General features: G+C 41.1%; 1 long non-coding RNA gene across 1 annotated transcript in view; it reads right to left on the minus strand.

The window, feature by feature from the left end:
• LOC309660923 overlaps positions 1 to 15,436 on the minus strand; it is a 57,124-nt gene that overhangs the window by 24,993 nt on the left and 16,695 nt on the right. The window lies entirely within an intron of this gene.

Here is a 15,436-nt window from a genome sequence, read left to right on the forward strand (position 1 = left end):
GGGAAGCAGCTGCATAGCACAGGGAGATCAGCTCGGTGTTTTGTGACCACCTAGAGGGGTGACATAGGGAGGGTGGGAGGGAGATGCATGAGGGAGGAGATATGGGGATATATGTATATATATAGCCGATTCACTTTGTTATAAAGCAGAAATTAACATACCATTGTAAAGCAATTATACTCCAGTGAAGACGTTTATAAATAAATAAATAAATAAATCCTTAAAAAACTAAAAGTAGAACTACCATATGACCCAGCAATTCCACTACTAGGCATATACCCAGAGAAAACCGTAATTCAAAAAGACACGTGCACCCCAATGTTCATTGAAACACTATTTACAATATCCAGGACATGGAAGCAACCTAAATGTCCCTCAACAGAGGAATGGCTAGGGAAGCTGTGGTATATATATACACTGGAATATTACTCAGCCATTAAAAGGAATGAAGTTGGGTCATTTGTAGAGATGTGGATGGACCTAGAGACTGTCATACAGAGTGAAGTAAGTCAGAAAGAGAAAAACAAATATCATATATTAACACATATATGTGGAATCTAGAAAAACGGTATAGATGATCTTATTTGCAAAGCAGAAATAGAGACACAGACATAGAGAACAAATGTATGGTTACCAAGGGGGAAAAGGGGGGGTGGGTTGAATTGGGAGGTTGGGACTGACATATATATATACTGTTGATACTATGTATAAAACAAATAACTAATAAGAACATACTGTATAGCACAGAGAACTCTACTCAGTGCTCTGTGGTGACCTAAATGAGAAAGAAACCCAAAAAAGAGGGGATATATGTATACATAGAGCTGATTCACTTTGCTGTACAGTAGAAACTAACACAACATTGTAAGGCAACTATACTCCAATAAAAATTAATTTTAAAAAGACAAAAAAAGAAAACAAACATGATTTGAGCCTTGTTATGGGAAGGTGACTCTACTGCAGCGTAAATCAAAGAGGCAAATGACTAAAAGTGGGGACATCAATTTACTAGCTATTATAATGGTCCAAATGAGAAATAACGAGGCTTGAATGAAAACAATAGCACTGGATGTGGAAAGGGCGGGGTATGACAACTGTAATCAGAGCTTTGCCACTTACTCTATGCATGTCCTTGGGCAAAGAAGTTAACCTCTCTGGGTCTGTTTCCCCCCTTTAAAAGGAGATTAATAATTACCTGCTAGGTCTCCTTCCCAGGATTATCATGGGATATGTAATCACAGAAATCACATAAAGTGCTTTACACGTATAAGAAGTTATTAACATTAATGATAATGATAAAGTCCCTACCTACTGAAGGGAAGGCACTCGGAGACAATTGTGAGACCAGAAGCACTGGAGCAGAGCAGGCTGACCTTTCCCTTTTCTTTTAAAACACTTTCACCTTTAAACAGTCTGAAGCTCTTATTAACTCCCCTAACACTCAACTCAGACAAATTCTAAATCAACCACCCCACCTTTATTTTACTAATTTTGGACTATAAGCTACCCTTTTATGACACTCATGCATCTTAGATCACATATTTTCCAAATGGGCACTCAAATTCCAACAGCTGGGCATATTGAAAAAGTAAAGGAAAAACCTACATCTTACCTGAAGCTTTATGTCTTTAGGCAAATGAGAGAATGGTTTCCTTATTAAGCAAATGAGCTGTTTTTCCTGCCAGGAGAAAAGGAGATAATACAAAATGTAGGTCTTTGGAGACAAGACTTTGGCTATTATCGTGAATGTGTATTTCATTATTTCCGGCAGACAAAGGTGTATATAGGAGGTGACACTGTTCAGCCTTTTCAATGATGTATTTGGCTTCAGTGTGAGACCCTAAGGAGCCTTAAGCAGAAGTCTCCATGAAGTTTTCCACTTGCCTTCCATTCATCTTTTCTCCCTCATCTGCCCCAAGATCCCTACCAAATCTCTCTCCCAGGGTACAGTGCTGATTGTCCATAGCACAGAAATATCACAAAGAAAGGATATATCTCAGGTTCCGAACACCCCAAACCATGATTTTTGGTCTCCAAATCTGCTCCTCCTCCTTTGTTGCCTCTCCAAAAATCCCGTTGAAACCCACTTTCCCAGGTCAGAGTCAATTTCCATTCCTCCTTGTTCTTACTCCCAAATTCCACCTGGTCTTCAGGTCCTGTCAGTTCCCAAGCTGTTCCCAAGCTGTCCCCAAGCCCACATGGGACTCAGCCAGGATGGAGGGGGCCTGACTCACACCCCATTGCTCTTTATCTACCACACAAGGGAATCCCTTGACTAACCTCAGCATGAAGACAGCCACTATAGAGAAAAGTATGGAGGTTCCTTAAAAAACTAAAAATAGAACTACCATATGACTCAGCAATCCTACTACTGGGCATATACCCAGAGAAAACCATAATTCAAAAAGAGTCATGTACCACAATGCTCATTGCAGCACTATTTACAATAGCCAGGACATGGAAGCAACCTAAGTGTCCATTGACAGATGAATGGATAAAGAAGATGTGGCACATATATACAATGGAATGTTACTCAGCCATAAAAAGAAATGAAATTGAGTTATTTGCAGTGAGGTGGATGGACTTCGAGTCTGTCATACAGAGTGAAGTAAGTCAGAAAGAGAAAAACAAATACCGTATGCTAACACATATATATGGAATCTAAAAAAAATAATTGATTCTGATGAACCTAGGGGCAGGACAGGAATAAAGATGCAGACGTAGAGAATGGACTTGAGGATACGGGGAGGGAAAAGGGTAAGCTGGGATGAAGTGAGAGTAGCATTGACATATATACAGTACCAAATATAAAATAGATAGCTAGTGGGAAGCAGCTGCATAGCACAGAGAGATCAGCTCGGTGCTTTGTGACCACTTAGAGGGGTGACATAGGGAGGGTGGGAGGGAGGCGCAAGAGGGAGGGGATATAGGGATATATGTATATATTTAGCTGATTCACTTTGTTATAAGGCAGAAACTAACACAACATTGTAAAGCAATTGTACTCCAATAAAGATGTTAAAAAAAAAAGAAAGAAAGAAGAACAAAGTAGGCTCCAGCTAGCCCTGAATCAGCTCCGACACTAAAACTGGGAATGCAAAGGAGCTGGCGATGGCCTCCTGATTTATGGAGAGATCAGAAAACTAGGATATTAATTAGGGTCATTATATTCCCTAATAACGAGATTCAATTGACTTATAACCAGTTATAAGCTCACTGTCTCGCACTACATCGTTAATTGTACTTACTCATTTTTACCGTTGCTAAATTATGAGATGTGCTATATAGTTGTGAAAGAAAAGGAAGGATTTATGCATGTTCTATGCTAGGTTGTGCAGTTGAAAGTGAAACAAAGTGTTGAAAGAGTTCTTCAGAAAGCCAACGTCAGTCTTCCTCACTCAGAGAGTCCCCAGCTTTCCAGAGAAGAAATTGTCGACAAAGAAGAAAGCCTGGACTGCCATTTCATTCTGCAGCCACTGTGACCTGGCTTCAGTTTGTGGACCAGGTTTCCGGGAGCAGTTTGTGATTCCAGGATTTGTTCAAAATTTGTTTCACAACCACTTGCGAGGAATCCCAGGCCTTCCTAGTCACTCAAACTCTAGGATGAGAGAACAGTCTTCAAAGACCAAAATTTTCACCTTCATCATCATCATCATTATTTTTCTCCAAAATGCTTTGTGACCTTGAGCAGGTTACTTATATCCTTGAGTTTTATTTTCTGGTGTGTAACGTGAGTTAAAGTAGCTTCTTCCTCCATAATCCAGGGTTTCACACACACAAAGGGCTCAAGTCCTATTTACTGCTAGTGGTATTAATCACAGTAGTATGTCAAGCCAAAAATTACCCATATTCAAATCTACATCCTGACCAAAGGACCTCGCACTATAGTGTGGTTTCTGTCTTTCAAACAAGCCTCATTTATTTGGTTTAGGAGAGGAGGTTGAAACAATCAACGATGTTACTCCCCAGAACTGTCCCCACTACACGTAGGAAAGTAGCAAGTAGCCCTACTTCACCAGCCCCAAGTGGATGATAGACTGCCTTTTGTTGATCACAATCTTATACGCATATACATATAGCATTATACACAGAGACAATGACATTGGAGAAAGATTATCTTAGCTGCTATTACAGGAATCTCCCTTGTGAAAGACCCTGAATTTTTGTTTGAGAATAAATAGTAGACAAGACATTTCAGCTAAGGGGTGAGACCCAAAGGAACATGCCCAACCAAAGCTAGATGCTTACTTTGCTGCTTTCTAAAGAAGATAGATTTTTCTGGCTGAAGGAACTTTGTTTCGTTAAACTCCTAGTGTCTTTGCTCTATAAATCTAAGAATGTGACCTGGGAAGGAAGAACTTGCTCTGCTTAATATAAATAGATAAAGTATTTGGAGTTCCCCCAAAGGAAACCTAGGAAGAAAATTCCTAGAAGGGATGAGCCTTCACCTTGGATAGAGAAAAGAGAGGAGGAAATCCCAGAGGTGATGGGACTTCAGTGGATAAAACTTTCTCTAGTATTTAGATATCAACTAGGGAAGTCACAGCTTCTATCTGCCTGCAGCTTGAAGCAGGATGAAAAAAGTAGACCTAAGGGACTAAGGTAAAATCTACAAAATACATAGTAGAGCCAAATTAAAATAAGTTTAGTGAGTTCTTTTCACAGCTTAAGTAATCAACAACAATTTATGTGGATTCAGTTGTGGATCCATAAACTATAGTAGTTTTTACCCATTCTAAGATGCACATATTTTTTCATACTTTAATCTCTCTGCAGTCAGGTTTCATCTTACAGTTGGTGATGTGTTAATATTACTTGGCAATATTTTTCTTTTTCTTTCTTAGAGGTAAGGAGAAGAATGGTGGATCTTACAATCAGTGACATTTCAGATTTTTTTGAAATATGGCAGTGACTTCAATAGATGTGTCAATAACTTCAACTCTCCAAACCATGTTTCACAAATACTGGTATTAACTCAGTCCTTAGGGTTTCAGGGTTAGATTCCATGCCCACAAAAACAAGTTCTTTTAATTTTTTTTATTTCAATTGACATCTCTCAGAGTTCAGATGGTTCTTATCTGAGCTCTAACATGAGACAGAGCCCAGAGCAGAGGCAAATTTAATTTCACCTGACACCTTTGCCCCAAGCTGATTAGCCAGCTAACAACATGCTTTGATTAACTCACTGCATCATAAGTATTTTGAATCTTTCTGCTTTCTTATCAAGACAGTGAAGGGCAATTCAGAGCACTGCGCCTCCATAAATGATTAAGTCCAATTAGGCTATGTCCTCTCTCTGCAAGACTCATTGGCCATTCCCATTCAGTGAAAGAAACTTACCAGATTCTTATTCCACATTTTTCTTCTCAAAGAAGAGACCTGAGCTTTCTAAATCTATCTTAGCCCAATGTGACTCTGGAGACCAAAAGCCTAATACAATGTCTTTAACAGAAGTGTGTGTCTTTCACACACACACACACACACACGATGCTTGGCATACTTGAATTTCTTGTTAAGGCCGTAAGTTTTGTATCTAGATAGAGATAGGGACAAAACAGTCAGCATGTGTGATTGAGGAAACAGCTGGCACCTGTAACGCACAAGCATTAACTAGAGTCATCCATGTACAAAGGTTTTAAAAGATGTGACAAACAGAAAAAGGAGGCTACACGAATTTTTGGTGGACCTTGTTGTTTGGGTGACCAAGGCAAGATCAGCAATAGTTAGGCTCCACGGATCACTCACTATGTTCCAGACACTCATATACTATATCACTAACACCCATGACGATACTGTAGAGGAGGTTCCATTGTCCGAGGCTATGTAATGAGCCTGAGGTCACAGAATCAGCAAACACTGGGGCTGAGATTCAAACTCAGGACCCTGTCCTGCCAAAGTTCTTGCTGTCTCTCTTCTGCCAAGTCGCCTGTCATTTTCAGGCTTTGTCTTGTTTTCCAGCCCTCAAAAGAATTCCCCACACTTCTCCGAATGAAATTACAGCTGCATCTCCAGGTGGTGGGTGACCTTCTCACTTTGCATCTAACCTTGTGTTTCCCATTCAGGGCTGACAGGTAGCCATGGCCCTTCCTTTTTGAAAATGTCAGTGAGCCATCTTCAAGGGAAAAAGGCGATGCTGACATTCTACTTTTCCTGTGACTCCCTGGAGAGCGTTTAATCCCCTTGACCTTATGGCTATTTAAAAAGAGTCAATCCCCAGACCTTGTCAGCTGGTGACAGCCAGCATTTTGTCTAATGGGCCCGAGGGTGGGCACGGTTTGCAATGGGGAAGGGTAACATCTGGCTAGTGTTTAAAAATCAAATGGGGTTTCTCAATGATTATTATTCATCAACAGTATTCAAAGGCATGTTTTGCCTGTATTGTTGTTTGTAGGCAAAAACAAATCCCAAGCACATACTCAAATTCTACATTGTTTTTATGATGAACCAGCAAGATGCAGCTTTCTGCTGGAGAAGCAAAGATGCCTAATTTGATTTTTATGTCACCAAAAATTGAATATTACAGGATTATTAAGAAATATTAAAGCATAATATCTATGGGCATTAATAACTATCACTTATGAAGCCAGACAATGACTTTAGTAATTTACATTATGCACTTGTATCCTCATAATGACTCTCCCATATGTATTTCCCATTTTACAGACGAAAAACTGAGACTAAGTCAGAGACACAGGACTGGGGCTGCTTTGAGAAATATTTGTCATTTGCTTATGACAATATTAGTATAGAAATTGAGAGTGTTTAGGAACTTTTACAGGCATTTGACAACACCATGACAACCAAGCAACCTCTCATTTTGCTAGTGATTTATTTTTACTTTTTGTATTTTCCAAAAGTATCACAAATGGATTGGAAATTAAAAACCAATTTGTCTTTCACCACAGATGGTTTTAGAAACACTGTTCCAAAAAAACTCTTCCTCTGGACTGATGGTCAAAATGTAGGAAAAATTAGATTCAAATAATTCTAACTTGCCATTTAATGATTTGTCATCTTCATCAAAGTGGTTAGGCTGTAAGAGTGGCTGATGGGGTCCAGGCATCTATATTATTTAAAGCTCTACAAAAGATGTAAGGCCTGGGAGGGTAACATCTTTAGTCTGTCTAATATCTCCCAAAGGAATGGATATAACCCAAAGGAACAGTGTCTGGTACTAAGGAGATGCTTATTGTTAAATATGTGAACAGATGAACAACTTCTAACGAACAGATGTGCTTGAGAACCATTCTTTTCCACACTCTCATCCACTCTCGAGATTTTACCTATGTTGACACGCTAAAGGTTCCCATGAGCTTATATCCACACCCTAACCTCAAAACCTGCGAATATGTTAGGTTACATGGCAAATGAGAAATAAGGTTGAAGATGGAATTAAGGTTGCTAATCAGTTGACCTTAAGATAGATTCACCTGGGGTTATCTAGGTCGTCCCAGTATAATTACAAGGGTCCTTAAAAGTGGAGGAAGGAGGCAGAAGAGGAGAGTCTGAGAAAAATGTGACTACACAAGAATGGCCAGAGATGCAATGTTGCTGGCTTTGAAGATGGAAGAAAGGAGTCATGAGTGGGTTCTATAAGCTGGAAAGGGCAAGGAAATGGATTCTTCCTTAGAAAAAGGAACACAGACCCACCAATACCTTGATTGTAGCCCAGTGAGACCCATGTTGAACTTCCAACCTACTGTAAGATAATAAATTTGTATTATTTTCAGCAAGTTTGTAGAGATTTGTTACAGCAGCCATAGGAAATTAATACACTGAGTGACAATATAAAAGGTAAGTAGAGAAGGCACTTTGAGGAGCCTCATGAACTTACAACAGTCCAGGGAAACACTAAAAAATAAAAGAGTCAGCCATAAAAACAGCTGGGGGAAGATTCCAGACTGAAGAATTGAGTACTGAGTCCCAGAGGGAGGACTCACCTTGGCGTATTCCAGGAGCAGAACGGAGGCCTGAGGGGCTGAGCTGAGGGAGTGAGAGGGAGTGTGAATGGGATAGAGCTGGACAGGTGGGCAGAGGTCCCATTCAGGGCCTGCGGGGCCACGGCAGGGAGGCTGAGGTTTACTCTAAGAGCAGTAGACTGCTGTCAAGGTTTCAACAAGGAGATAATACAATATACCAATGATCTCGTGGTTATAATCTCCTGGGTACTTCACAAGCAGCCCAGACTGAACCAAGTTCAAAGCTGGTCAGTAGTACTGAGATTGACCAAGTCACCCAACCCAGGGGCCTGAGAGGCATCCCAGACCTCTCTTTCCCAATCCAGGCTCATTCATTTCCCCTCCTAAACAGCTCTCCATACACATACCCTGTGCTACATTCATGCGTCAGGAGAGAAACTCTCACAGCTACCTCCCAGATGGGTCCCTGCCTCTGGCATTGCCCGTCGTCGCTAACCATCCTCCACACTGCAGCAAAGCCACATGTCCAGTAGGCAAACCTGACCATCCCCTGCTTTAAACACTTCAAAGTTTTCCTATAGAAAACAAGATGAAGTCTAACTCCCAGGGCCTGCACTAGGGTGAGACAAGTGAGGCACTTTCCCCCCGGGACAAGATTTAAGGAGGTGCCAAAACACTCAGTAATCAAAATGAAAAATATATTAACTTTATTGTGATTTAATTTACATCCCAAAAAGTTCATCTGTTTGAAGTGTACAATTCAATGGTTTGGTATATTTACAAAATTGTGCAACCATTACCATCTTCTAATTTTACAGCAGTTTTTTAAAATTTTTACTGGAGTATAGTTGATTTACAACTAATTTTATAACAGTTTTATCACCCCAAAAGTAACTTTGTACCTATTAATAGTCACTCTTCTGCACTCTTGCCACTCCCTCGAGCCCTAAGCAATCACCTAAACTACATTATACCCCTCTATATTTCCCTATTCTGGACATTTCATAGAAATGGGATCATATAATATGTAGTCTTTTGTGACTGGCTTCTTTCACTTAGCTTATGCTTTCAGGGGTCATCTATGTTTCAACGTGTATCAGTACGTCGTTCTTTTTTCATGGCCAAATATTATTCCATTGTATGGATATGCCTCATTTGTTGATCCATTCAACAAAATGGATGGATATTTGGGCTGTTTCTATCTTTTACTTACTATGAATAATGCTGCTATCAACATGCATGTACAAGTTTTTTATGGACAGATGTTTTCATTTATCTTGAGAAAATACCTAGGAATGGAATTGCTAGGTCATATGACATCTCTCTGTTTGACTCTTTGAGGGACTGCCAAGTTGTTTTCCAAAGCTGCTGCACACTATTTTACATTACCATGAGCCAGGTAGGAGAGTTCCAATTTTTCCATATCCCTATCAGTATTTATCATGCTCTGTCTTTTTTATTATAGTCATTCTACTGAATGTGAAATATTATCTCATTGTGGCTTTGATTTCCATTTTGCTAATGACTAAGGATGTTGAGCAACTTTTCACATGCTTATTATAGCCATTCATATATCTTCTTTTATGAAATGTCTACTCAAATCCTTTGCTCATTTTTTATTTGGGTATTTGTTCTTTTATTATTGAGTTGTAAGCATTCCTTATATATTCTGGATACAAGTCCCTTAACAAATATACGATTTGCACATATTTTGTCCCTGTCTTTGAGCTGTCTTTTCAATTTCTTGATGGTATCCTTAGGAGCACAAAAGTTTTTAAACGTGATGAAGTCCAACTTATCAATCTTTTATTTTATCACTTGTGGTTTTGTTGTCATATCTAAGAAATTATTAATTAACTCATGATCATGAAGATTTATTCCCTGTGTTTCCTTCTGGGAGTTTTAGAGTTTTAGCTGTTACATTTAGGACTATGAAGATATACTTTCAGCTAATCTTTGTGTAGGATATGACGCATGGGTCCAACTTCATTCTTTTGCATGTGGATACACAATTGTTTGGGCAACATCTGTTGAAGAGATAAATACGCTTTAATGCAATAAAGACAAGATCAGTAACAGTGTCATGCTGAGCCTTATTGGATCCTGAGGCAAAATTAAAAAACCAGTGATACTGATTCGTCCTTACTTAAAATTTTGATATTTTTATCTTGATTGCTAAGTTTTTGGAGCCTCTTTAAATGTGACATTTGAAGCACATGCCTCACTCACCTCGCCCTAGCCACAGTCCTGATAACACCTAAGCTTAGCATAACACCAAGTCTTCCAAAGCCTCACTCCTACCTGCCCTTCCAACCACCTGCATCTCAGTCCATCATACCTCAGCTTTATCACTAATAGTACAGATTTGTTCATATTTCCTGCACACATCATGCTGTGTCAGGCATCTGTCATTTTGATCATAGTCTTCACTTGGCTTGGAACACATTTCTCACTTTCCATTGCCTAGCTCATTGCCATCATACAAGGTCAGGTGCCAACCCCTCCAGAAAGACTTCCTGGAATCTCCAGGTTGGATGAGATGTTTTTCATCTGTACTCCCACACTGCTCTGTGTTCCTGCAACATCACCTATCACACTGTGTAATAATGATCTATTGCTTGTCTTCTCTCCCTCTGGATTGCAACTCTTTGTCCTTATGTCCAACTATGTCATATCCACCTAGACAGTGCCTAGAACATGACAGACGAGGACATCGATGTTTGTTTAACAGTTCATATAAATGGGAGTATGTCAGGGAGAAACAATTTCATCTGCCTAGAGTGAGCAGAAAAGGTTTCCTCAAGGAACCTTCCTGGTAGGAAGACAGGAGCTAAGCATCTGTCACAGAAAGCCTGCCTGCTGAAAAGAGAGAGAGCAGAGGCTATGCCTGAGGCAAGGGCTGCTTTTCAGCACTCCGACGATGAAACAAAAATCCCAAAACCATACTAGAGGGGCAGCCCCAGGTACAGGAGGGTGATACAGAAATTCAACTGCAGAAACTGGTCCTAGGGGCCTGCAAGTGAGACCAGGGAAGGGCTGCCTCCAGAGACTGCAGCAGTGAACTAAAAATAAGCGCAAGTCCCCACTGAGCTCACTGAGCTCATTCATTCATTCATTGACTCACTCACCAGTCATCCCACAAACACTTATGGAGCATCTTTTGGGCACTGGTTGAGCCTTGGAATATAGGAGTCAAAGATCAGACTCTCGGGCTTCCCTGGTGGAGCAGTGGTTGAGAGTCTGCCTGCCAATGCAGGGGACACGGGTTCGAGCCCTGGTCTGGGAAGATCCCACATGCCGCGGAGCGACTAGGCCCGTGAGCCACAATTGCTGAGCCTGCGCGTCTGGAGCCTGTGCTCCGCAACAAGAGAGGCCGCGATGGTGAGGCCCGCGCGCCGCGATGAAGAGTGGCGCCCGCTTGCCGCAGCTAGAGAAAGCCCTCGCACAGAAACAAAGACCCAAAACAGCCATAAATAAATAAATAAATAAATAAATAAAAATTTAAAAAAAAAAGATCAGACTCTCACCCTAGAGAAAGTCATAGTCAAACTATAGCAAAACTACTACGTGCAGGATGGGATACCAAGAAAATAAAAATGTTCATAACAAAGTCTGGCTTTCAGTGGTTTGTTGGATTATTTCATTTGCCCCTCTAAATCCACTCTCCACTTTTATTCACTCTGCTATACCCTGGGAGGCTGAATTCCTCAGAGTACACCATTGAGCTCCTTTGCCCACTCACTTGCAACAGAGTTTGGCCAGTGTTGCACACCAACATGAGAAGGAAGAGAGAGAGCAGTTAAGAGTGTGGCATTTCTTACCATTGCTGTGGGGTTGCCGTGGGCTGGTTTTGCCAAGGCCAGGGATCTTGTTGAAAGGTCCATTTCACACAGGCCTCTCTGTCTCCTGATTCTCTTTTTCCTCTCTCCACTACTTCGGACCTATGATGGCCAATAGATATCATAGCCCCGTGGTACTGGGCTATTCTTTGTGGTTTCCCTAAACCCTGCCCCAGCTTTGTAAATAGTCCTTTATTAAACTCCTCCCAGATTACCCTAATGTGAGTGTGCCCTCTGCTTCTCACTGGGACATCCTAAGGGAGATGTGACAAGAACATCAATAAACAGAAGATGGAAGGAGGAATCCCTTTGGACAGGTAAATGAATGCATATGGCCACACACTGGGAACTAAGAGCATGGGGAAGAGTCAAAATCAATGCCTTGGGATTGTTTGCATTTGTGCCCAGGAGGCTGGAATAGCGCAGGGCAATGATTGAGTGTGTCTGGGAGTCTGCACCTAAAAGATAGCAGATTTGGAGGGCAGGGAATTTTTTTTTTTCTCCAGAGAAATGCCCAGGGGTAGACAGCAATGAAGCATTAATGAGCTTAACCCTTCAAGGTCAGTCCTTCTTCCCAGGTCACCCTGGGACCTCAGAGCAAAAGAAAGGGCAAGCTGATGCACCTCAAGGTCTAGAGAAAGAAAGAAATATTGTTGTTTCCTAAGACTTATAGTATATATCAACAATAAAAGGACAAAACAGAACTCTGCCAAGTTACCTTAAAGGACAAAATGATTTCCAAGGCCTATAAAAGTTGCCTGCAACCTGACATATCTAGAGGCTCTCTATGTTTCCAGTGTGGGAACATCCACATTAGAAAGAAGCATTCATCAGGCTCTTTTAACACGATGTCATCAAGCATTCAAATCACACTACTCACATCCCTCTTTTCAATTCCATCTCCCTCAAAAAACCTTAGGAGTATTATTTGTCTCCTTAATTGTTTTCCTGCAAAGGGGGAAAAATTATATATATATATATATATCAGATATAGAGTACCTAACAAAAATATTTCATGTTGAAAATCAATGTATTTTGCATTAGTTATTATTATTCCTCAGTCTTCTGTAAGCATTGTTAGCATGGGTCCACATCCCCAAGTCCAGTAGGCTCTGGAATACTTGGAGTATGTGAATCCCCAAAGCTGGGGAAAAGTCACAAACGTCAATACTGGCCAGAGGTCCCTTGGCAGGCACCACTCAGTGGCCCCTGGACACACTAAGACACAATAGTACCTCAGCGGACCCTCTTTCCTTCATCCCCTTCTTGCTTAGTTGATTGCTTGACCAAAATTCAGTACCTTACCTTAATCTATTTTCAGTTTCATAGGGTGACTTTTGTCCATTGTTCTTCTTGACTGATTCTGTCAGTCACAGTATCTGCTGACTCTGTCAGACTAGAGTAATCCACAAATTTGACAAGCAGGTATGACCCAAGTGATTGATAAAAATGTTAAACAGACAGGCAGAGGAGCTCTTCAATCATACCCTGGTTGCTCATCTTTTAAAACTGGTCTATCTTTTTCCCTTGAAGTACAGAGCCCAGAACCGAAATCAAGGTTACAGGTGCGGTCTAATCTGTACATAACAGAGCATGACCCTCACCTCCCTCACCAATTCTGTGCTCCTACTGACCACGGTGAAGAACAAAATATCTCCCAATTCCATCATGGCTCAAGTTGCTGCCAATGAAACACCTCAATGATTCTGCTGGTATTAAGTCACATCAGTCTATCTTGTTGGTTTTCTTTGGGACTCAAGCATAGGTTATTTGATTCTTGTTCATTTCTGTCTTATTATCCTCAGACTGCTGCTTCAACCTGTTGAGATCTATTGGGAAACTGGGACAGTGGATCAGACACTTGGTACCTCTCATTCCTCTGCTTTGGTCTAACTCCCTAGCACCATCCTGTCCCTACTTTTGTCTCTGTATTTTAGTTCTAAACTAAAGAGGCATGAACTGCTCTGGGTCTCTGCAGTGCCCTCTAGACTGTGAATGTGCTGCAAACTCTTCAACACAGAAAAAGTCTCAGATTAACACAAAGGTCCACACCCCAGGCTCTGACCCACTCCCCTCAAGCACTGGTCCATGCCACAGAAGATCCAGTAGCAAAAGGATATGGGAAGTCTCCAAAACCTGTGGCCAGGAGGCTGGGGTCTACCTCTCTCTCCACACTTAGAAAGCTATCACAGGGTGGTGAGCAGCATATGGTACAGCAGACTGAGGATACGCCAGGAATTTTTCTGCTATTCTCCAGCTGCGACAGAGGTTGTTCTTTGCTCTACAACATCATTCCCTTCTTCTCTAAAGAACAAAACTCCATTTTTAGCAAAGCACATATGACCATCTGGAATCAAAACATTTCCAGCTCCTTTACAGCTGACAGTGGTCATGAGACAAAGTTCTGACCAATGAGATGCAAGAGATTGTGTCATACAGGACTCTGAGGAAGGATTCTTAAAGGGGTGGGTAGGGGGGAGTGATCTTTTGTCCTTACCTGCTGATGCTTGCTGCTTTCCTGGAATGTGAATGTGGTGACTGGCCGTCCATCCACTGGTTTTTCCTGCAACCATCTTGGGACCGTGCCGTAAACCTGAAGGTAGAAGTGGGCTGTAGAGGATTATGGAGGAGAAAGATTGAAGCCTGGTCTCAAGGCCATCATACCAGACCTAGATTACTTCAACACTGGCTTATTTTATAGAAGTAGCAAATAAGCCTCCATTAACTTAAGCCACACTGGGACTTCTCTGGTGGCGCAGTGGTTAAGAATCCGCCTGCCAATGCAGGGGACATGGGTTTAAGCCCTGGTCCGGGAAGATCCCACATGCCGTGGAGCAACTGAACTCATGTGCCACAACTACTGACCTGCGCTCTAGAGCCCGCGAGCCACAGCTACTGAAGCCCACGCATCTAGAGCCTGTGGTCCACCACAAAGAGAAGCCGCCACAATGAGAAGCCTGCACACCACAACAAAGAGTAGCCCCCACTCACCGCAGTTAGAGAAAGCCCGTGTGCAGCAACGAAGACCCAATGCAGCCAAAAAATAAATAAATAAATAAAAATTATTTAATTTAAAAAAAAAAAAAAAACTTAAGCCACCTTCCAGGATCTGCTTTCTGATGTATTCAAGTAAAGTTATCCCTAGCTGCTTGACTTTGGAAAAGGCTCTTGCTGTCTAACCCTATTTCTCCAGCTGCAAATTGAGACTAATAATGTGATATGGAAGGAAAACACACACTGGATACCCCACTCTTCCTTATTCACTTAGCACACTTTTACTCAGCACCTGTCATAGGTCAAGCATTACAAGATGCTAAGAATATGACAGCAAAGATACAAGGAATTCAGTCTGCAGGTTTTGTTTTATGACCATTTTTCATTTCTTTATTTCTCTCTTTCTTCCTTTTTTTCATTCCTTCTTTCTTTCAACAAAAACTTATTAAGTATCAACAGAGGTGACAGCCTTGGGACAAGCCCTGGGACTAGGGCTACCATATTTAGCAAATAAAAATACAAAGACAACAAATAATTTTTTCAGTATAAGCCTGCCCTTTGCAATTGTTTTATACTAAAAGTGTATTTGTTGTTTAACTGAAATTCAAACTTAAATTCAAATTGTCCTATATTTTATCTGACAGTCTTCCCTTGGGCTACCGTGGTAAGTAAGACCAAAAGATT

This window comes from Balaenoptera physalus (assembly GCF_965194825.1).
Source record: "Balaenoptera physalus genome assembly, chromosome: 5".
Taxonomy (NCBI): domain Eukaryota; kingdom Metazoa; phylum Chordata; class Mammalia; order Artiodactyla; family Balaenopteridae; genus Balaenoptera; species Balaenoptera physalus.